This window comes from Lampetra planeri, chromosome 12, assembly GCF_965212315.1.
Source record: "Lampetra planeri chromosome 12, kcLamPlan1.2.h2, whole genome shotgun sequence".
NCBI lineage: Eukaryota > Metazoa > Chordata > Hyperoartia > Petromyzontiformes > Petromyzontidae > Lampetra > Lampetra planeri.
Genome location: NC_136118.1, coordinates 10,382,756 through 10,405,614, shown reverse-complemented (window position 1 = coordinate 10,405,614; position 22,859 = coordinate 10,382,756). Strand labels below are relative to the sequence as shown.

Below are 22,859 nucleotides of genomic sequence, written 5' to 3'. Positions count from 1 at the left end.
CCGCCGTTAGCCTCCACCCACCCAGCGCCCCTTCCAGCCCCTCTCACGAGTCGTCCCCGAACGACTCTCTCTCTATCTCTCTCGCGCCAAAACAACTCATTTTGTACTTCACCCCCTTGTGTCCATCACCTACCCACCCCCTCCTGAAAGGACTGGTGGTGCAATGGTTACGTTACGTACGCTGGACTTATTTTGCTCCGTACGTAGCCAACCGTGCTGATTGGAGGTGCGGGGGAAGGACGACAAACTAAAAACTCTAAAAGCAGTTCTAAAGAAATTAGTTTGTCAATTTAGATGATTTAAAAGTGTATAGCTCCAGTGGCTTCCTAATATCGGAAGGAAGTGCGTTCCAGACGGCCGCAGAAGCGCATCTGAAAGCGCGCGATGCAGTGAGCGTCTTTGTTCGATGGCGATCCAAACGCTGCTGTGATGATGACCGGAGTTCGCGTCGTGGTTTGTGCTCCGTGACGAGATCGAGTTTGCCGACTGCGCTGTGAACCTAGAAACCTGAGTTTGATGCCCGGTCATAGCTAGAATCAGTGGCAGTTGATGTCTGAACCAATTCTACGCTCCCCTCCAGCCTCCTTTGTTAACCGACATGCAGCACAGTGTTAGGAAGTGTGGTCGAACAGCACCAATAACTGAAATGACATGGAGAGACCTTCAGCTAGCATTGGATTGAAAAAGGGCTGAAACTGGATATGTATTACACTCAATTGCCTATACGTGGCCTGCCCATCTTCATTAATCCTACACATAAACCCATTACACAATGTACACCTTACATAATTCCACAACATGTACTAAGTCACTTGCAGCTTCATCATACCATTTTATGGTAGCACTACTGCATCCATGTTCACGGTTGTGCTGTTTGGACCTCTGATTATTTTTTCTCTGCACATGCTGAGAACTTCTTCAGGAACTGAAAATTCAGTTCCATCAGGAACTTATTTTTTTAATATTTGTTATTTTTGCTCCAGTTTACTCTCGTTCCTGGAGGAACTAAATGTTCAGTTCTTGAAGAAGCTCCCAGGATTTGGAGCGAAACATCAGACATCATGTCGAACAACATGCAGCACAACCCAAAAACACATCCGTAGTAGTAGTCGCTAAGCCATCACCGGATTGTTTCTAATCTTCCTCCAGGTGGCGCTATCCATCGCCCCTAGCCGGGCCTCCTGGATAGGCACGGTCCGCATCGAGCGTGACCATCCGTGAGCATCAGGTTGACCGTGGGCGTCCTCTTGGGCGAGCCCACGACCCGTTGGGCTTTTGCTCCAAATCTGATTCAACACTCGACCCAAAAGGGCCGACCTAAGCCCGAACGTCTGCTCGAAGATGAGCTACGTGCTCGGATAGGCCAAGACGGCAGGGTCGCATGAGGTCCTCTACGTTAGAGAGATGACGAGTGCGGGATGTCACGGTGGCAGAACACACCAGAGAGCTATTGAATGGTAGCACCTCTAGTGGTACCAGAGGTGACATGAACCCATTAAAACAGACATCTAAAATACTGACTCTTACAAATGCGATTTGATGCATTGGCGCGAACGTAATAATTGATATTGATAAGTTAATGGATTGTTCCACCCATACTATTGACATTTACGAGGCAAAGGAATTCTATACATTGTATAAATATTAATGACATTCTTTTCTATATATTTGAAATATGTGCTATACAGTATTTGAAAGCACTTTGCTTATTTAAGTGAACAAATTGTCATTGAGACGTCATTAACTTGTTTATAAGCATTCTGCCATTACAAAAATGCTTTTTTGATATATATATATAAAAAAACTAACCTGACTCACCTTGCACCTATCGCTCAATAAAAAATCATCTCTACCCCATCCACTCCAAGCACATGCAAACCTCAACTGTATACTCCGTACCTCCCTTTACCACTCAGCCTCAACTTTCAACTAAAACCTCCCCACTCCTCCAATCCCTCCCTCCCCAGGCCGCGCACAAGCCGCCCAAACTGTTCCAGATGTTCAGAAGAAATCGGGGCAGAATAAGTATTTAAATTAATAACCGGAGTGCTATAACTATTTAACTACTACAATCACCTCTGCGATCAATTAAACTGACAGCTGCACTAATGCCCGTTCCTTTCTTTCTGATTAAAGTAGAATTATTACGATGCATTTATTTTTCTTGTGCGTTTAAATCACGTGCAGCCAATGTGTAAAAAGTGGCAAAAGAAAGGCTTAATTGTAAATAGGTTAATTGCATTCCATGGCACATGTTCCATAAACATAGACACCGGTAATACACCCTGCAGATTTCCTACATCCGCTACAGCTTCCCCTGGAAAGGTGCTGCTTTTGTGACCTTTGCAGTAATTTTTCCACGAAAACAGTACCACGTATATATGTGTCTAATTGATTTAAAATTTAAAGGGCCCCCCATTCTGTTTGCGTCCTTTCTAATCGTAAACCATGCCACCGACGGATCAGGTGCTCAAAACCTGTATGACCTTTGACCTAGAACATGTGCTTAATAGTCAAGTTGGCAATGCAAACAATAAATGCCATAAGACCGCACATACTGTGCGGTCTTATGGCATTTAAAAATAATGTACATTCCTGTCATTCATCGGGGATATTTTGACTGCGCATTATGCTGGTTAGTGTGGGTTGGTAAAGGAGCGGCTGCCCATGACTGGTTCAGTTATCACTCACCACTGATTTAACCAGTGACCATGTTTACAGTATGGGGCACTAACTACTGCACAACTGCTCCCCCACCTCGTGCTATGCCATACCAGTGCAACATATGTTTTCAAAATTTCATGAAAAAATGCAATACTACTTCATAAAATAAAACTGTACAAAGTGCTGGAACTGTGTTTTACACTGGAGAAAACACGTATTGCTCGGCATGATGCTCGACATATTTGCTGCACGTGCTGAGAGTTTATTTCCATATTCTGGGAGCTTCTTCAGGAACTGGATTGTAAAATGTCAACCCCGTTGGAACTGAAGAAGCTCCCAGGACATGGTGAAAACGTTGCATATCACACCGAACAATGCTCGGTACAAACTGAAAGACATATCAGAGGTAAACTACTATACAAATACATGTTTTCGTGCTCCTCCACACAGCTGTAAAACCATCATCAATGCAGTTTAGAACGGATGTCAGTGACTGCTGAAACAGACGCAGCTTTTGCTCTGCTGCCTGGTGTCTAATCCAGATAAGCTCAACAAGGAAAGCCTTGGAAGGACGGCTTCGTTGCCAGGTCATAGAGCACCCTTAAAAATAATCTTGTACATTTAATTTGAATTACTGTAAAAACTGTCTGTCTTTTATGATTTCGTTTCTGGTAAGACTATGCATGCCTGATTTGTTTAACTATAACACAACTCTTCTTGTATTCTCTATTACTAATAATACATAGCATTTAATTCGACAGATTTCTATTGCTGCTGGTACTTGGCCTCATAGATTAAATTATCATGGGTCTCAGCTTTTGGATTGTTTTACAAACTATGGTTCTGGCATCGTATCATATGAAAGTGGAATGCGGCCATTGTAAATAGTAAATGATGGTGTAATTTGTACGAGTGAAGTAGGACAGTGTTCTAAAAAGAATTTGAAGATTCAGATTCAGTTTCAGCAGCCGAACTAGAGTGCGTACGTATATTTCGTTTAAAAAATGGGTTGCAGCTCTTTCAAGACAAAATATGGATGAATACATAAAAAAGACACAAATATGTATGGGTTTAGGTGAAAATGTTGGCACAATCATTTGTGGCAAGTTCCAAAAAATAATTGCATGGTGCCTGTTTTGTATTAGCAAGCCGTTTTACATCCAATATGGCCTTAATACTTTCACTGCTTTTACTTACAGTAGAGTCACAATAATTATAACGGCTTTGTAAAAATGCTAACCCATTGCATACAGCTCTGACAAACATTCCTTCCGTGTGACGTTTACCCTTCTACCCATCAAAACTAAAATGTCATAAATAAGATTTCGTCAGTCTTTTATATAATACAAACAGGTTCAACACGACCAACATCTACCATGACCAATGCACTGCTGGGTGAAGCCTCCTCCAAGCTAGTTCCCGCATACAAGTTGATCTCTTTGCCATGTTTTAATGCTATAGACGTCCTCGTCGACATTTTCACGCCTCTGGATGTCCCTCCATTGTTAGTATGGACCACAGTCATCACCTCTTACTTCTCTTCTTTTCTGCAATATTTTGCTGTCTTTTCTTAGATTTTCTGTTTGCACTTAGTCACATATTCACTTTAAGATGTTTTTTGTTCATGTTTTTGTTTTTGTTTGTTGCGGTTGCACCCGATTCAAGAGCCGAATGGCTCACAGGGCTATACCCAATACATGAACTTGAACTTGAACTCTTCACGGCTATTATGATCGCTAACTAGGGTAAGTTCTGTCATCCATGTGTTTCTCTTTCTCTATCTAGATTCGATTCCAAGGATGTATCTCTCCGTGCTTCTTTGTGCACCTTTCAGACTGTGTTCCCCTTTTCTTTGTCGACGTGCAAGTTCTCGATCCACATCGTAGCAGGTAACATTCATTCAATAAAAACATTCATTCAATAAAAACATTCATTCAATAAAAACATTCATTCAATAAAAACGTTCTTTCTGAGGCACATTGCTTTTTCATTATGAAGTTCAGGTTTGTAAAAAAAAACACTCCAATATTATATATACCATAAACGTCATCATTTTAATAGCAATGTCATTGTCAAAGTTATATATATAGTCCATTACAAGCCACTACGATATGAAGGCCTTCCCATACCATGTCAGTTATAGGGGTTGTTTAACAATACTACACCATCATGTTAAGATGTTAAAACACCGAACTGAAGGAATCATGTCTGAATTAACAACATATACTTGTGGTGAACATGCAAACAAAAAACATGCTCTGGTAGTAGATGATGCATTGTCTTTGAAACGGATTGGTCCACACCAGAGACAGCTTTCTTGAGAGCCGAGTCTCAAACAGTGTTAGACCAGAGGACGCCAAAAGGCGAACAGCACAAAGACAATGCCACTCTCAGGGCATTGAGAGCTCGGGGTGAGCAGCTACAGCATGGGACCTCCCAGAGACAATGCATATACTACCAGAGCATGTTTTTTGTTTGCATGTTCACCACAAGTATAATGAACCTTATGGCGGGACCCCGGGGTCCCGAATAAACGGAAGTCAAAATCGTAATGAATTAATATATTTTTGGCGACTCCGTTCCACCATGCACATATCGTTCTGTTGTCGTGTCGTGTCCAAGCGCAGCAGCGAGGATGAATGCGCAGAAGAGCTGAACAAGTGAATGCACTCCATGCTCGGGTATGGGCAGGATCATAAATCTTATCCAAAGCTGTTCAAACTGCCTACACGACTTAAGTGCTTTATTTGTCATAACGGGATGCATAAAACAGTGAAACTGCTCTCTTATCTTCATTATTATTTGTGATCTACCAATGTCTGCAGCCAGGATCAATCGATGAAGATCCTATTACCTGCAGATATTTAACAGATGAGATGCGTTGCACCGTTTATTCCTACTGTTTGATAATAGTTCTCTTGTCCGTAATGCATCTGTGCAGATAGGTTTTTATTTGTTGCGGTTAAGCCACAGTCCCCACATACCGCTCGTATCAATGCGAATAAAAGGAGCGGCGACCCACTACTCTGTAGAGTACCATTGGTATAAACGCTTGTTACAATATGAACAGTGCATTGAAAACGCGTACTATTTTATGTACTGCTTACAAAGTGTGTTCACAAATCCACATTGAGAAACACGATGATTGACAGAGGGGTGTAAATTATTTTATCGATAGTGTATTTAAATAGAGCTACTGCAGGTAAGTAGTTTTCAGTTTTAAAGGCATTGTTTAACAAGACAACACTTGCCACCATCCTTCAAACCCATTAGCGATAAAGAGCATAGTTTTTTTACATTATAATATAATGTTTATGCGAGAGCCGGGGGCTTATGGGACCCCGGGGTCCTGCCATAAGGTTCATATGTGGTTAATGCAGACATGATTCCTTGCAAAAGGTTTCAGTTTGGTGTTTTAACATCTTAACACCTGTTTTATTGCCAGAAAGGGTAAACCCTATTATTATCATTTACTTCACAATGCTTGTCAGTGTGAGTTGAAGTCAAGAGGGCCAGGAGCAGTTCAGATATCAATCCCCACTAATGTCAGCCAAGGCCAGGAATCGAACTTAGGTTATTGGGTTCATAGCACAGTGCGCTCACCACTTTATTACCACTCAACCACATCACATGCTAATGTTGTTATTACTTTTACAGCATAGTTATTTTGCAACTGCTAATTTTTGTTACTGAAAACATCCTGAGATAAATGTCAACCTTCCACAACCCACACTTATTCTTTAAAAAAAAAGTCTAATTTATAAATGTTTATTTTTTTTAGGCGAATAAATTCATTCGATGCAAGAGAAACATCCGCATCTAAATTGGGAAATAGTTAAACCTGCCAAAGATATAATTTCTCCATGCCTGTGGGGGGAAAGGCACTTATATTAAAGGTAATTTTAGCTTTCCTGTGGAACACACAAACAACCTTTTATTACCCCTATACAGCAAACATGACACTGTTTTGTGTTTTCCTACATTCCTTGGAAAACTCTGCATAAAAACTGCGATTACTCAATTTCTTGAAATGAGCTCTTTATGTCGGTTCACATATGGCTGCAATTCTTTGAGATTTCTGCTCGTGCCAAGAACAATTTGACCACTTAAGGATTAAGTTATTTCAATGAATCATACATTGTATTCTTGTCTTAAACTAAGTACGTACATAAGTAACTAGAACATTGGCATGTTTTTCACATATAAGTAAAGGGTATTTGAAATATATTTTACGTAATATTTCACATCTTGAATCTTCTCATCAGTGGAAGAAATGTTCAGCATATATTGAAAGAAATATAATAGTGTAACTGATAAAAAAAAAAGATATATGTATATAGTATAAAAAACAATACAACGGTATTAAAAGTGACACTGTTTAGTGATCACACAATCATGATTTTTCTGAGACCAGGATTAAAGTCAGAAGATGCCATTAAAGTGTTGTATGACATGGATATTATAGTAATGTCAGAGCACAGTAAACTAATGTGCAAGCTATGTCATGGCCTAAATTTGAGAGTTATCCATGAAGACAAAATTTATTATTTTTCCTTTGTGCAGACTCAATATCCCTAATGCAACCGCTCTGTAAATACTGTATACCAGCATACCTATTATGAAATCAAGCTTAATACATCAAATTGTGAAAAGGACAAGAATAATTTTTAAGCAGCATAAATTACAATAGCATCCTCCCAGGCCGCCAGACATTAGAAAATATGCCAAAAATAATGACTGCATTCTTAGACACGTAACATTTGCCACGGTTAGCTACGTGCGGTGTGAAAGAAGTTCAATATACATACATACAAACTTTGCAAAAGGTAAAGGGTAAGGGTTGCTTTCCAGATTCTGAAATGTACATAAATTAGGTAATTCTGTTTGACCTCTAATCTCTCCTACTGACTGGCAGACCAGACAGAAATGATAGCAATAGATCATGAAAGCCATACGCAGACACATGAATATGTACTTTTAAGCTCAAGCAAAGGGTGCCGCGGTGACGAGATGTTATCTGCCTCACCTAATATACAGGAGGCCGTGGGTTCAATCCCGACCATGACGCCTGTATATGTGGAATGTTCATGTTCTCCCAGTAGTCACGTGGCTTTTTTCCCTGGGTCCTCCAGTTTTTCCCTTCACATTTATAAACTTGTGTTTAGAGTGTTTCGCTGCTCTAAATGTCCACATGATAACCCACTTCGTTGACCTATAAATAATTTGTGGCCAGGTCGATTCTGAAAAAGAACTATACAGCTCAGTTGGTCTTACCTGGTAAAATAAATACAAAATGGAAAGGCCCAATGTTTATCTTTCTATCACACAAGTGAGAAATATCAGCTGCAGTGAAAATGTGCATATTACCATAATGTAAATTTTACATGTTTTAATCTCCATGCTTCACTTAACATTTGTGTTTCGATGTTTACGTGTTAATAATCGTTGTACATGCACACACAAACATTATGCCAAAGGGAGTGGTCGAACACTACTTATTAAGTTATACTCTAAAAGACGAAAGATCTATTCTGATGACAACTCTATTCCTTCAACAACAAATAGTCCCATTGCAGTAAAGTCATCTGAGCCCCAGTGGCCCTTTTATGAGAAATACATTTTCCTTCTGTTCACACTGCGAATGCATTTTACACGTGCGAGTGCAGGTGAGCTGAACAAGAACCAAAGACACTGTTCAAATCCTGCCAAGATCTAGCGCTCACTCCTGTGGAGGACATTAACAAAATGTAGGGAAGCTACTGCATGTAACGTAGGAATGAAAATATACAAATGCTGTGCCAAACAATTCTAAGAAAAAAAAATCAAAGTCCCCCTTATGTGAGCCACAAAGGACCAGATGAGGAAGTGTTGCTTGGGTGAAATGCGTTCATCTTTACCTAAGAGAGGTTTCAGCAATGGGCATAACTTTCAACGGGAGGCCCGCAAGGTACCTAAAGTTCAGATGGATTTTGGGTTACAGGGATGGCAGTGAGTACAGTTAAAAGCAATGGATAGTTCACATTTGCCAGGTTTATCACGAAACAATGGTAACTTCAGTCGCAAAAGATGAAGCGGGCAGTGAGCTAAACCATGTGGACTATGATAATAAATCAATTGTTTGTCAGGGTCTTGCATCAATTGCCCCCACTTACCAACAAACCCACTACTGTTACGGCCTACCTTTATTCTATTTGGAACTAATCATAGTGCTCATGGCTTACTGTACTGACACCATCCATGCCTCTATGATCATAAAACAGCCTCTAGACTTTTAAAATGTATTGAATGAGTCCAAGGAAACAATATGTTGGTGATGGTTATTTCATAAAGTTCAGTAAGACTTGGGAATAACAGAATAGTTGTGCATAGTTCATAACATTTGCAGCGTAACATTATTTTTGTAATGTTTAAAGGCTTGTGTTTTAGTCACGAGACGTTGAAATCAGTGGCATAACAGTCGGAGACAAATATCAAATAAGAGACACATGGTAGGGATGGTCAGTGTTAAGATTGTCAGTTAATACGCTTTGAATTCTTTGTTCTGTTCATTGAAGCATACAAAAAATGCATTTATATGGTCTAATTTATCAAAGACTTACGCTCCTTTCTGTGCCTCTAACAGTAATGTAAACCAATCTACCGTTTACCATGTATGTATGTATGTACTCTTTATTTTTTCGGTAAAGGTACGTAGGTAAAAAATAAATAAAATGAAACAAAATAATTTATTTTTTAATTACGTGACCTTACCGAAAAAAACAAAGAGTATGGATCCTTGCAGTCACGAAAACTTCAAATCTAGAATTACCATGTATGTCTTTGCATTTTCATTGAACTTGCATGAGGTAAAACTCATTGTAAATTGGTGGACGAGGACAGTTGAAAAACCCGTACAAAATAAATCAACTCAATACCATTTCACTATATTATGGTCGATTCCATTCACGTTCAGTTATCTCACAAAAAAAACAACCACTGTCAGAAACGATCTACAAAGCTCTTCAAAAAAAAGATCAACGATACACTCTCAATGCCGAAAGTTACCTTCTCATGATGACAATAATGTACAATCCAATGCCGGACACAGGCTTGCCCATGCTTCACTATGCTATGGTAATTGGTTGGAGTCAGAATATCCAGTACTGGTTCAGACACTACGTACCACTCAACTCAAGTTGCCAGCTTGCCAGTACAGTATTATAACCACTGTGCCACCACTGCACCCAACATTCCATCATTGCCTGTTCAAGATTTGCAACTTTCAAACCTTCCAGTTTAGGACTGTGCCACGTTAAAGCTGCTTTCAATATTCAAAACATGTATTGAGGCTCTGGAAACAACTTAGCAACAGAGTTATTGAATGTTTCATGAGTCGGTTTAAGCATAGTCACCTTTGTAACACAATTTGTTGTTTGCAAACAACACATGAGCATGTATTGTCCCGAGTATCGACACAGAGGCACGCATTTATTGTTTTAAGGCTAATGTGGCTTTTAAAAATAATGACAACAAGGCACATCTACCTGTGCAGCTCACAGTTGCAGGTACACAGGTAGCCATCATCTCTATAAGGTATCATTGTCTGGGGCCACCTCTTGCAAGTCCCTCAGATAGACACACGATACGTGGTCGTGTGACTAACTTAATCAGGTAATGCACACATTCCTGTGCATAACACATTACTACCTTAATATGCCACATAATTGAAGGATGAATATTGTGTCATTACATCACTCTGCAAGCGAGTTATCGTTTGTTCTAAAGACCGGTGGACTGTGTAGTCTATGTGTACTCTGATCGTGATTCAAGTTGTGGTCTCTGTGTATTGTCTACGCTGTGTTATGTTACAACGGATTGTTTGAAAAGTAAATCTGTTTCGCAGGTCAACCATAAAAAAAAATCCAAACTTATATAACAAAGCACATGGAGGTGGCAGAAATCCATGCATATCTGTTCATTGCTGTTAACAATATAGCAAAACATGAATATCACACTCTCCCATGCCAATAGAAGGACCTTAAAGAATATTATATTTTGGGACCTCCTTTGCCAGTACCAAAATATACTAATAGGGTTTTTCCCCTTTTTTTCTGGCAACAAAACTGACACCTTTTGCAAGGAATCATGCTTACATTAACCACAATACTTGCAGTCAGAGCCACCGTTGCAAATTCCACATGTAAGTCCTGCCAGAGCACATCATGTAAAATATTATAAGCCATAATATAGCCGCAGCTATACTGAGAACACGTTTTATCTATATTTAGAGCAATTGTTCTTAAACGTCAAGAAATACGATTGAAATAATATAGTACATATTTTGTATACAGTCACTATAGGATTTCTAAACAACGTACACACAAACACAACGAAAACATGTCAAATTACTCTCGACGTGAGTCACTTATATTTCACAATGCAGTGACGTGGGTGACATGAGATCATGATGCTCACCTTCATCTTCTTAACGATGTAATATATAAATATAACGATGATATATGAATGTTCAATGTAATAAGTCACACATGCGGCTGGTTGAGGACCAAAACATTCCCAACAAAACGGTGAAAGAACATTACAAATATTTATGACATTTAATCTACAAAATATGTGTGTTCATAGGGAGTATAGTCAACACTTGGAATTTGATATTTGTACAAATCATGTATGAAATACTTCTACTTCAGAAACCAAACTAATATTTTCTGAAATTCAAACATTTGTTTTGACCGACATACTTTTTTAAATCACGCGATTCCGTTCTTCCCTTTATAACCATTAAACCAAACATCTATACTGAATAATTATTTATTATATACACCATTGCACCGGTCGCTTGACTCGACAACCTGACTTAGATAACTGGCCGTGGGTAAATATTGGTGAAGGATATCTGAACTGGTCCTTGGCCCCCACCTCTCTCACAAATTTCACTGACCAGGGTGGTGAATTATTGTCAATCAGACCCCATGACACGAGATGGCATGGGGAGGCATTCATCAAGCAGTGGATTGACAAAGGGTTGTTATATTTCTCGCACCTCCGATTGGCTATGTATAGGGTGGGAAAGAAGTTAAAGATGCATACATACATATATCCAAACACCACACTTGCATTTTCATGATCACTGCCACTCATTCATTGCTGTGGACATGAGAGCTCGACGACATCTAAAATGCTAGATGGTAAAAAGGCTATTACAAAATGAATCTATCTCTGTAATTCATATGCTGTTGACTGTTTAAATATCTGACATCATGTTCTTGTTAACCCATACGCAAGTGAACTTGCTTAACCTTAGCACATGCGCTTTGTTATTGGAGAGGGGTATGGAATGGATGAGCCACCGAGGACTCTGCCCTCAGGCTAGGAGTGCATTGTGACCACAGCAGCAGTGGCATTTCTGTGCTGTGGTAGGAATCAGGGGGCATGCCGTGGCTCCAGTCCAGCCAGGCAGCGGGACTCCACCTCGTGTTTTCCAGCCGACAAACCCACACAGAAGGAGATGTATGCTAACAGCCCAGCAGAAGCCACTGATACAATGCCTCTGCTTTCCACTTAAACTCAAATTCGTTAATCAGCTGCTCATGTCACCTGGAAGAAAAAAAAACGCAAGGAGGAGCGTTCTGCCTAACGACACTGGCGCAGTCAACCTCTCTTCAAAGTGTTGCCTCTGTAGGGCTAAAATGAGTGGACACAGGTGAGGTGCTGTATTTGCAAAGCCTGCCGATGTTATTTAATGAGGAAGACGTTGTGCATACTTAAGACCGCCATGCCTGAAAATGTCAAGAGAGAAGTCGTCATCATCAGCCATGCTCAATCCACTGCTGGGCGAAGGCCTCCCGCAAGCTGCCCGCCATCTCTCATGCTTCTGCAATGTAATAATTCCACCCAGCACATGCACTCAATCTGCTTGATCCACTTCACCTCCTGGGTTGATGTCCGCTCGGACACAGTCCATCCAGCGACGTGCCCTGCCCCGAGCCCACTGTTTTAAACAGTTTGAAATGTCATTAACCTGCATATTCTATCTGGTCCATGTGTTCCTCTTTTTGTGTCTCAGTGCAATTTTCAAGCGTGCATCTCTCCAGTGACTGCTGTATATTTTTGGGCTGTGTTTTTCTGGATATTTCATCGCAGGTAGTGCACGCTGATTAAAACCTTATTTAGGCACATTGCTATGTTTACGTTTCATAATCAAGCATTTTAACCTGCTCCCGTCTGCCTCTTTAAGTTGTTAATTTGATTCCGGTCCTTTAATACCTGTTCCACACATTATATATAGAGAGAAAAAGTATTTGGGTTCATCTCCAGATTTGATCACTCAATAAAACAGATTGCTAGCTGACAGGACTTCACATTCAGAGAGATACTGAATGCACTTTCATAAGTTTATGCTCTTGAAACACCATACACATTTATCATATAATATACATTTTCGATTGTAACATTCAATTGCAAGATATTTTAGTATTTATATCCATAAAGAACATTGCTCCTTTCAAATATTTCAGCGGGAACTATAATCCATATTTTCTAGACGCAATCTTGTAAAATGCAATGAAAGCAGCAGAAACCGTCAAGGGATATAACAAAAGGAGCGTATTTGTTGGGTGTTCTATACCACATAGGTCATATGCTTTGATTGTCATAGTAACAACTCATTACACTAATATTGTGGTCAATATTACGTAAGCATGGCAGCGTTTTCTTGTGCAAATAAACTTTGTGGTTGTATAAAATATGAGTGTATTAAAGAGCAGGAATTAAAAAAATACTCACTATGTACTGTATATTCAGATTTTGTTTTAAGTTAACTCATCAATGTATAACAGGCACCACCAAACAATACTTTCCTTAAAAATATTGAGTGTTTATAGGTGTCAAGTACTTTGCATTTGCGCGTGTATTTCTGTATGGTTTATGTATCTATGCATATAGCTGTGTGTGTCTGTGTGCGTGTCCATGTGTTGGCACAGCAGGGGGCACAGGTGGTGCATCGGCCAGTCATCTCTGTCAATCAACCCATGGCACCTGCTGGGTCCGTCCCGTGACCTCTTGCCAGCGGGCGTTCCACACTTCGCGTGGCCTTAAAGTGCACCTGGCCTGGCACAGGCACCGTGGAGACGTCACCGTCACTTTGTGGCGAATGGCGGTTGTTGTCGATGTGTTCTTGGTTGTGTGTCTGTGCTTCATCCTTTTTTCTGTGTGCGAGGAATTGGTCAACTCTCAAACCCTTATTACTTCACCAAAAACCATGGTGATAACACCAAACTAAGCTCTTGTGCCGGAGACTCTGTGGGGACAATGACGTATTCTGGCCAAAAACCGCTCCCCCCGTTCTCCCCCACGACAGGGAGTTCCTGGCGGTTGGCCACGCGGAATGTCCGAATGCTCACTGCATAGGAGAGGCTGCTACCCCTCTGCCGGGTAGCCCTGACTGGTTACTGCCTGGACCTGCATGGAATACATTACACCTGGTAGACTGGTGCTGACTTTAGTCATTATTGAGGGGTGGACAGTCCTCCACTCGGGGCAGGGAACTGCTCAACAACAGGGAATTTATCTTCTTTATGAACACAAGGGGGGTGTCAGAGCTTAGAGGCAAGGTGTGGGGAAGCTGTGAGGCCCAGTCTGTTGTTGTGAGCTCGCCTCCCCATCAATAAGAGGCGAGGAATGGTCGTGGAGGGATGCAGGCAAGGCTGATTAGCAAGATGCCTTCGATGACCTGGCACAGGTGTGAGCTAAAGTGGCCACCTTAATAAAGGCACCTGGGCTGGAGTGATTGGAAGGCATGGGTTACATCAGCATAATAACAACGGTATGAGGCTGCTAAACTTATGTGCAGCCCATGGTCTTGTAATCAGCAATATGTGTACTCCGATATACGTGAATCCGATTTATGATGATTGGTTGACACATTTTACGTTATAACGGTATTTTTGTATTCTCAATTATATATTTTTGGAAAAACTCAATAATAGTATAGTAAATGCACATTGTTGTTTATCTGTGCGTGCATTTTACACTGTTCCAGGCCGTTTGCGTGGCCGCTATATTGCATAGCCTCACTACCTGTTAGCAAGCCCAGCCGCGGAGTTCCACCACTCTGCCCCCTCCCCCACCATCCCAGTTAACCACTCCATCCCTCAAAAATCTCGCCAGAGCATCGTCTCATACACGATGCAACAGTTTCTGTGTTGCTAAATTAGTGCACAGTATTTGTTATTAAATACCTGTCCAGTCATTATTCTCAATATTTATGCATGAAAATATCTTACTTGTGTTTAGAAAGTGTCGCCTTTGTAGGTTTTGGGTTAGAAAATATTTTCTAAGGAACACACCTTAGGTTAGTAATGTAATGGGACCTTATGGGAAAATAAATTTCCATATACGATTTTCCACTTTACATTCAGGTTTTCAAGAACGCAACCCAAATGTATAGCGAGTTATGCCCATACACTATTCTGGCATCAGGACATCCCCACATCATAGAGGCACGCCAGGTCCAAGAAGGAAAATCTGCTCGGTTATATAGTGACGAAAAAGCGAAAGCAGGCACATGTCCTTAACACCAGGACCTATGGTGGAGCGGATCTAGCCTGGCACAATCGCCGTGGTGACGTTACCGGCACTTAGTGGTGAATGAATGGTGGTTGTTGGAAACATTTTCATTGGACAGTAATAGCTAAAATGTATATATATATGCCAGTTTGGATTTTTGTTACAGTTTACTTGAAGAAATTAAACAGATCATTCCAACATTTTATAATGAATGTGCATGTCACAATAAGCAATATGATTGTTAAACAATTAAATTCCTTAATCAGAACCAGGCACCTAAGGCACACACGTTAATTTTCCCAAAAAACAGAAGACAAAGCAATGAACATTTGAAAAGTAATTGTACTGCACAAAAGATTGGTCTCAGTGCGTGGCAGCTTTGCGCAGTGAATATTGTGTAAGATGTGTTATGCTCGAGGAGCTTTAAATTTTTCCAGGAAATGGACTATTACGTGCCATTAATTGCGTCAAGAAGCCGTTCTGTAACGTCAGTCGTTTCCTTGGTTTCGCGAACAAAAACCGCCACAGCGTTTGGGACCTTTTTGTGAACTCGTGAAAGTTGACGGCGAGGGTTATAGCATAATGCGGTTTACTTGTTTCGATTCAGTAAAGCGGGACATTGTGTTCCTGACTCACGCTATATGATCGTAGTTTTGTTACAAGGAGGAACAGCAATGTAGGCAGACCCACGCATTTGAGGATAAATGTGAAGCGATTGATTTCTTAGCTTTCACTTACAATGACATTATTTCTGTATCGCTCGTATGCATTTTTTAAACATATGATCAAGATTTTGTCACTCAATATATTTGCAATATATTCTTGGTTCTTTCCGTAAAGTCACGTAGAAGGGAAATAATAAAATAATATAAATATAAAACAATGTTTGTGTCATATATAAGCTACTTTATATCGTACCTGTTACGATTTTAATAGGGGTATAGACCAGTAATGTCCAGTATTCGTGTACCAGAGCACGATTCAAGTGCTCAGCATTTAAGTTTTACAAAGCTGAGAGTGTTACTCCAGATGGAAAACATATCCTCCACTGCCTGACTACTCAACAAAATGCAAAAATACTGCACTCGAGTGCTAACATGAATACATCCTCATACCGTAAAAGAACATTAAAGCAGACTCGTGTCTCCACAATTCATGTCTCCACAAATGTTTTATATGAAGACACAAAAGCAAATGTGCTTTCTAGATCAATATTATCCACAAGAGAATGTGTTAATAAAAAAAAAACTCTGGACCAGTTTCGACACGTTTAGAAAAAAACAAGGAACAATTTGTAAACAACTGTACTGTATTTCAATATTTTGTCATAGCTTATGATTGTTGCCATGCAAACAAGCTTATGATCGTACGATTTGACTGATTTTCAAGACGCTGTAGAAATGAGGAGTAGGTGAGATGGACATTAATATCGTAGAATAATGGGAAATAGAATCAAACGTTTCTTTTTAGGTTACTTTCACAATGGTTGAAAGGGGAAAGAAAGCTAAAACAGAGGTGAGGAGTGAACTAACCTTGAACAAGTTCAAGTTCAAGTTCATTTATTAGGTATAGCCCTGTGAGCCATTCGGCTCTTGAATCGGGTGCAACCGCAACAAACTAAAAACATGAACAAAAAATCTTAAAGTGAATATGTGACTAAGTGCAAACAGAAAATCCAAGAAAAGACAGCAAAATATTGCAGAAAAAAACACCGTACACCAACGCTGTGTGCAAAAATCCCAGTGGGATGCAAGTCAAACAACAACAACCACAAGACAACTTAGATTAAGGCCATCAGTCTAACTCTGTACTACAACAAACAAACATGGCTAAACCAAAAGTTGACTGGGGCTTAGGTTGTTGGAGTGGTGGGCATTTTGTAGATGAGAAGGGAGAAAGCTATACATAATACAGTATACAGCATGTGGTGAGACTAAATATAAGCATATGAATCTGCTGCTGCTGCTACTCGTGGCGATCTCGGTGTTTGTCGCTGTTGTTGCAGGCAGCCGCCTGAAGACCGCATGTCGACCGAGCTTTTCAGAAGGCCGACGAGGGCACCGGCCGCATGGAATTCTGGACGCGACAAACTCAAGCACAAAACAACCCCTTGATTGAGTTCAACCCACTTCGAGAGAGACCTTAAAAGCAGAGAGCAAATATCCATTGGAGGCGCTATTAGCATGATTTTGCGTTTCTTAAATCACTATTTGCGTGACTATTTACATTACACGGAAAAGTGATTGGCTGGTGAATAAAAAGCATTAATTTTAGATGGAATAAAAAATTGAACCTGTGTATTTTAATTACTATTCATCTGTTTCATTAATATGCCAATACCTGTACTGTATGAACGTGAATATTCAATTCAGCACTTTAAAGCATGAGCAAGCAATTGTCATTGCATTTGTAGCCCATGTCAGATCAATATTGCAATGGACACAGACGTCAGGGGCTGACTAACCTCAGCATAGATTTGTTTTTTTTTAAGTAAATAGTGCCCCCTTGTGTAAAGTAGAACATAGCAATGCCGAAACTTCTCAAGGTCTATGCATTGAAAGGTGGTGAGTTGAAAGTTCGCGCGATGTCATTCGCGGCTGCTCGTGCGACTTGGTGGAGGCGTCGTCGTATTGGAGCGAAACAAATTAGAAACGTTACCAATTTGAATTAACTTATAAATGTAAAGGTAGCAACACGAATTTAACATAGACGACTTGAATTGCCAAGGGTGTATGAGGTATACAGCTGACATGCTTAATACATGCTTAATACATGAAGTTTACATAGCGTAGCTGTATAGCTTTCATGTTGTGTATTGTCAATTTAGCGCCACGTGCTCTTCTGAGAATGAATTTCCTGAAGAAGCTCTCAGCACATGGGGTGAAACGTCGGTCATCACGTCAAGCAACGCACAGTGCAACCTGCAAACACATCGCAGGGTATTTTATATGGTATCTAATTAAAATAAAGGCATTCTGTAATTTTTTAATAAATGGAATCCACAACGACACGCAACTGACACTCGTGTGATAATATCACTTTATTAAAATGAGAATTGACAAAAACGTAATACATTCAGCTTAGTTAGCAGTTAAACAATACTTGCACTAACGTTATTTCAGATGTAAAATATGTGAATAGTAAGATGTGAACAGATAATTAGAAGAAAAAAACAATACTCAACGATTCACTTAACGCAACTGGGTGACTTGTCATGAATGGCATTTAGAAACCACAGACTATATTGAAATAAATTGAGAGCTTTAGAATCAAACGTGGAAGGGGAAATCAATTGCATGATCTATTTTGAAGTACACAACACTTAAGCGTCAGTTTTGTTTGTATTGTGGCTGGAGCCTTCTGGTCTTAGTATTTCGAGTCTTCTTGATCCCTTCATCTTGCAAAATATGATGGTTGTAATGAACATAATCAACACGACCATCAATATACCTGGGTGTGGGGGTGGGTGGTTAAAACGGGAAAAAAATTAGACAACAAACAAATAACTAAATTGGTGAATGCATGCGCTAAAACAATGATCTCTATTCACCTCGATAAAAACTGAGTTCCAAGACTCTCCCAGGATGGTCCTGCATTTGGGATTCTTTGGCCAATCAGATTAATGGGGTTTTTTTCATATGGGAGGAAACTGGTGTACCCGAATAAAAGACACGCAAAAAATATGATAGATTTAAGAATCTATTGCTGTACTGATATCTACTGGAGACCTCGATGCTTAAGTAAACAACAGGTGGTATATTAGTATAAAACGGGAGGTTATGCTCATTGGATTATACCACCAGCTGGTAAAGGCTGGTCCGATCAGTGTGATGATTGATGGTCACAAAGTACGGCCTGCTAAGCAAGCCAGAAATCTCGGTGTGTCCCTCAATCCATCTCTAATCTTTGAGGCGCGCATTAATAAAATCAACATGACCATCATTAATAAAATCGTCAAGGTCGCTTTTTTTCTTATTTACGGAACATTGCCCGATTACGTCCCGTCCTCTGAGCCGCTGATGCGGAGAAATTGGTTCGTGCTTTTATTTTTTTCACACTTTGACGAATGAAACGCCGAGCCATCTGGAACTTCGAGTACGGTACTTTGTCGACTCGAGCCTGCTTAGAAAACAGCTGCTAGTGTCCTGGCCCGAACTCCTCGTTCAGAACATATCGCCCCGCTTCTTGCATCACTTCACTGGTTGCTGATCAAATTACGCAGAGTATTCACAGACATCCTCCTCCATGTATTTAGGGAGTTGCTGCACCCCTACTCTTTTTTAAACAATAACTCTTGAGGTCGGCAGCCCAAGGTCCCCTCTGCATCACCACGATGAAGCTCAAGTCCGTGGGCGATTGAGCCTCGTGCTTTTGTGCCACTTGGATTGTGGGACTCTCTGCCAAAAGCTGTCGGTAGTCCGCGGGTCGGTTCAGATCTTCAAGTCCCGTCTAAAAACATTTATCTTGCAGAATGCATTTCCTATTTTAGCCCAGAGCCACTTCTAACCAACCCCATCCCCATTGTTATTGATGTAAGTGCCTTGTCATTTTGTGAAAGACGCTACATAAGATGTAATTATTATTACAAAGCAGTCTCCCTTCCAAATTAGTAATACCAGAGGCCTAAAGAACACAATAATATAGATATATAGCCATGAGAGTGCACATATGCATGTGTTTAACATTCCCTTATACAAATGCATAAATATATTAATACATTCATAATAAAGGTTTATGGATTACATTGTGTAAATATAAATGTGTCGTTTACCCCCCATCTAACACAAAAACCTTCATTAGGAATAATATTGGTCGCGAAAACCTACGTGTTACATGTGAATACATTTATGCGTATAGTTACAGCCTGTTGTTAAAACACATGGTCGACAATGTCATGTTTAGTTTAACAGTAGGTGTGCCTTCATGTTCTGCCCAGCCACCCATCAAACTCGTCTTATCAGGCACCTGAACTGAATGACTCATGGTATGGTTATGTATGTATGTTGAACTTCTTTCACGTGCTACGTAGCCAAACCGTGCTAATCTGAGATACTTTCGAAGTCTGAGATGCTCTTGCAGTGATTCACCTACGGCAATCGGTTCAAACACTATCTCTTCGCATTAGTGTCAGAATCATTTATTACTTTTAAAAATATGTGTACATTTAGTAAATCGGCAGGTCGCATTTGTGGTGGGTTAAAGTGTGGGTACCCCCCCCCCCCCAGCTATTACACCACGTCTGGCTACAATCGAGGGGTTTCAAGTGGCAATTAATTACAATTAATTACAGAACTGCACCTTTCCCCGTACCTCCGATTTCAGCACGGTTGATTACGTACGGTGCGAAAGAAGTTCAGCATACGGCACATTCATATACATTTATAACCCAATCCTTAAAGTACACATTTCAAATGATGCTGTGTGTGCTCACTTACATATGATCCAGAGTGTGTAATTAATGCTACTTTCTCCACTATTCACAGCAGAGTTGTTTTGTGGACATTGTTTTGGGCACCAATCGTATCTTTCTTCATGTGCATGACAAACTATTTTCAGAGTTGGTAAGCTGTTCTGTAAAAGATAAAAGGGTTGTTGTTATTATTAAATGTCATGAAGGTATCTATATACATACCATTCCAGCGTCAATTGTTATAATCGAATAATTGCATTCCAGTTCATAAGAGGCTAACACTTAAAATAATGCTTACTCAATTTGCTGATATATGAGAAAAGGTAAACATATTGGCTGACAGACATTTTATTTTCGTTATATCGTTAAAATGGGGATTTTTTTTTTCATAGTAGATGCTCCGGCAAGTAAGACACACCCCAACACACTTGTGCCCAGTGCGAATCAACAAGAACCACCAATCGCCACTAAGTAGCGGTAACGTCCGCACGGCGCTTGTGCCAGGCTATATGCATTTCAAGGACACGTGAAGGTTGGTGTGTGTGTGTGAGTGTGAATCATCCACTCACACACGCGCACACACCTACGGGACTTTTACTTTGTAATACACGGGATATGAAATTATAGTCTGTAAAAACACGGTAAGATGTACTGCGGGCAGACCGTCACGCAGTAAGCACTCACATTGCACAAATTCGTGCATTCTCGGCAGGTAACTTCAACCTGAACCTTCTTGTCCACAAGGCTCCGAATAACGTTGTAGTTTGTCTGGAAGTCACTCTTGAGTGGATTTTCAGTCAAGTCCAGCTTCGTGAGATTCTTTTGAGATTTGAATAGGTCTAAGACGAGCTTATCGATGTTACACGCTGGCCGACAGACGGACAGGAGACAGCTTCAGTGCGTGAAACATCACAAGTGTATACACAACTGTACTGTTGTAGTAGCTTTTTACCCTTTAAACTGGTACAAAACTGACACCTTTATACAAGGCATCATGTTTGCAATAACCGCAACACAAGCAGTCAAAATGCAAACAGAAAGAAACAACTCTGATAATGGTAATGATATGCACTGTCCTTGAAATTGATTGGTCCACACCCGAGACAGCTTTCTTTAGAGCCTAGTCTCCATTGGTGTTGGACCAGATGACGCCAAAAGGCGTCCAACTCAAAAAACAGTGCACTATCAGAGTATTGAGAGCTCGGGGTAAGCATTTACACTATGATACCTCTTTTACCAGTGGCAAAATATAGTAGTAGGTTTGTACCCTTTAAACTGGTACAAAAACTGTTGTAAGGGACGACCAAAACAATTGTGCTAGATTCTGGATTTGGTGGGTGAATTTACCGATCACTTCCAAACAACAGCATTTACACGTAATTGCGCGTATTGCATCCAATTTAGATCGGCAAAATGTGGTGTCAGGGATTTGCCCTCGCATTTCCCATCACATTAGTTATAGTTTAACAATGATCTCAAAATAATGAACATTTAAATTATCTAACTATTTTAATAAGGCAAGAATACTTTCTACTCAAGAATGCAAGGCATTACAGTGTGTGTTGTATGCATAATTTACATTGTGGCCTAAGTCTGTCAAAAATAAAATAAAGATTGCAATGTAAATGTAAATTATACAATAACTCCTCGTATCCATGGTAATGTGGGAACCAATATCCAGGATACTATTCTGTAATCATTAAAGGTTATCGACACATTTTCTCCACTTTATCGAGACATCACAGATAATTAAGCAATTCTAGGAATAGGACCTCTGAACACAGGAGTTTTTGTTACAGCTTTCCTTATTAGAAGCTAATATGGTAATGCATAAGAGGAGTTCTGGAGTATAGTTTTTCTATGCTCCACTTATTATTTACTTTAACGAGATGAATCAACAAATTCCTCACAAATACGGTGTGATTAATAGAGAGCTTATAACTCTAATGGCATGATCCCAATCCCTGTGGTGTGCCTTCACCTTTAAAGCTAATGATTTCGAGATGTTCGCAATTTTCAAAGTCATTTGCGTTGAATGTCAGGTTGTTGCTTGAAAGATCAATTTGTTCAATGCGGGATGATGGAGGAAAATGTGGCACGTTCACGATCTTCATCTTCGTCAGATTAAGAACCTACAAGTACATTGAAAACAAAAATGAAATTACATTGCAGTGCTGTACAATATATTTAAATGTGTCAATAATTTGAATTTAAAAAAAAC

At 40.1% G+C, this 22,859-nt stretch overlaps 1 protein-coding gene and 1 long non-coding RNA gene across 3 annotated transcripts in view; one reads left to right on the top strand and one right to left on the bottom strand.

The window, feature by feature from the left end:
- Positions 1–11,638: 11,638 nt before the first annotated feature.
- On the top strand, positions 11,639–17,534 carry LOC144721670 (uncharacterized). The gene is made up of 2 exons (XR_013585946.1): positions 11,639–12,542; positions 13,644–17,534. It is a non-coding gene; the product is annotated as an uncharacterized LOC144721670 (long non-coding RNA).
- A 710-nt stretch (positions 17,535–18,244) lies between these two features.
- The window catches only part of LOC144721669 (cytosolic purine 5'-nucleotidase-like), a 63,230-nt gene continuing 58,615 nt past the window's right edge, over positions 18,245–22,859 (bottom strand). For both annotated transcript variants that reach the window (XR_013585945.1, XR_013585944.1), the window contains exons 22-25: positions 22,620–22,770; positions 21,323–21,504; positions 20,664–20,799; positions 18,245–18,678 (exon numbers count right to left, since the gene is read on the bottom strand). The gene's annotated coding sequence lies outside the window, so the exon portion shown is untranslated. The remainder of the gene's footprint in view (positions 18,679–20,663; positions 20,800–21,322; positions 21,505–22,619; positions 22,771–22,859) is intronic.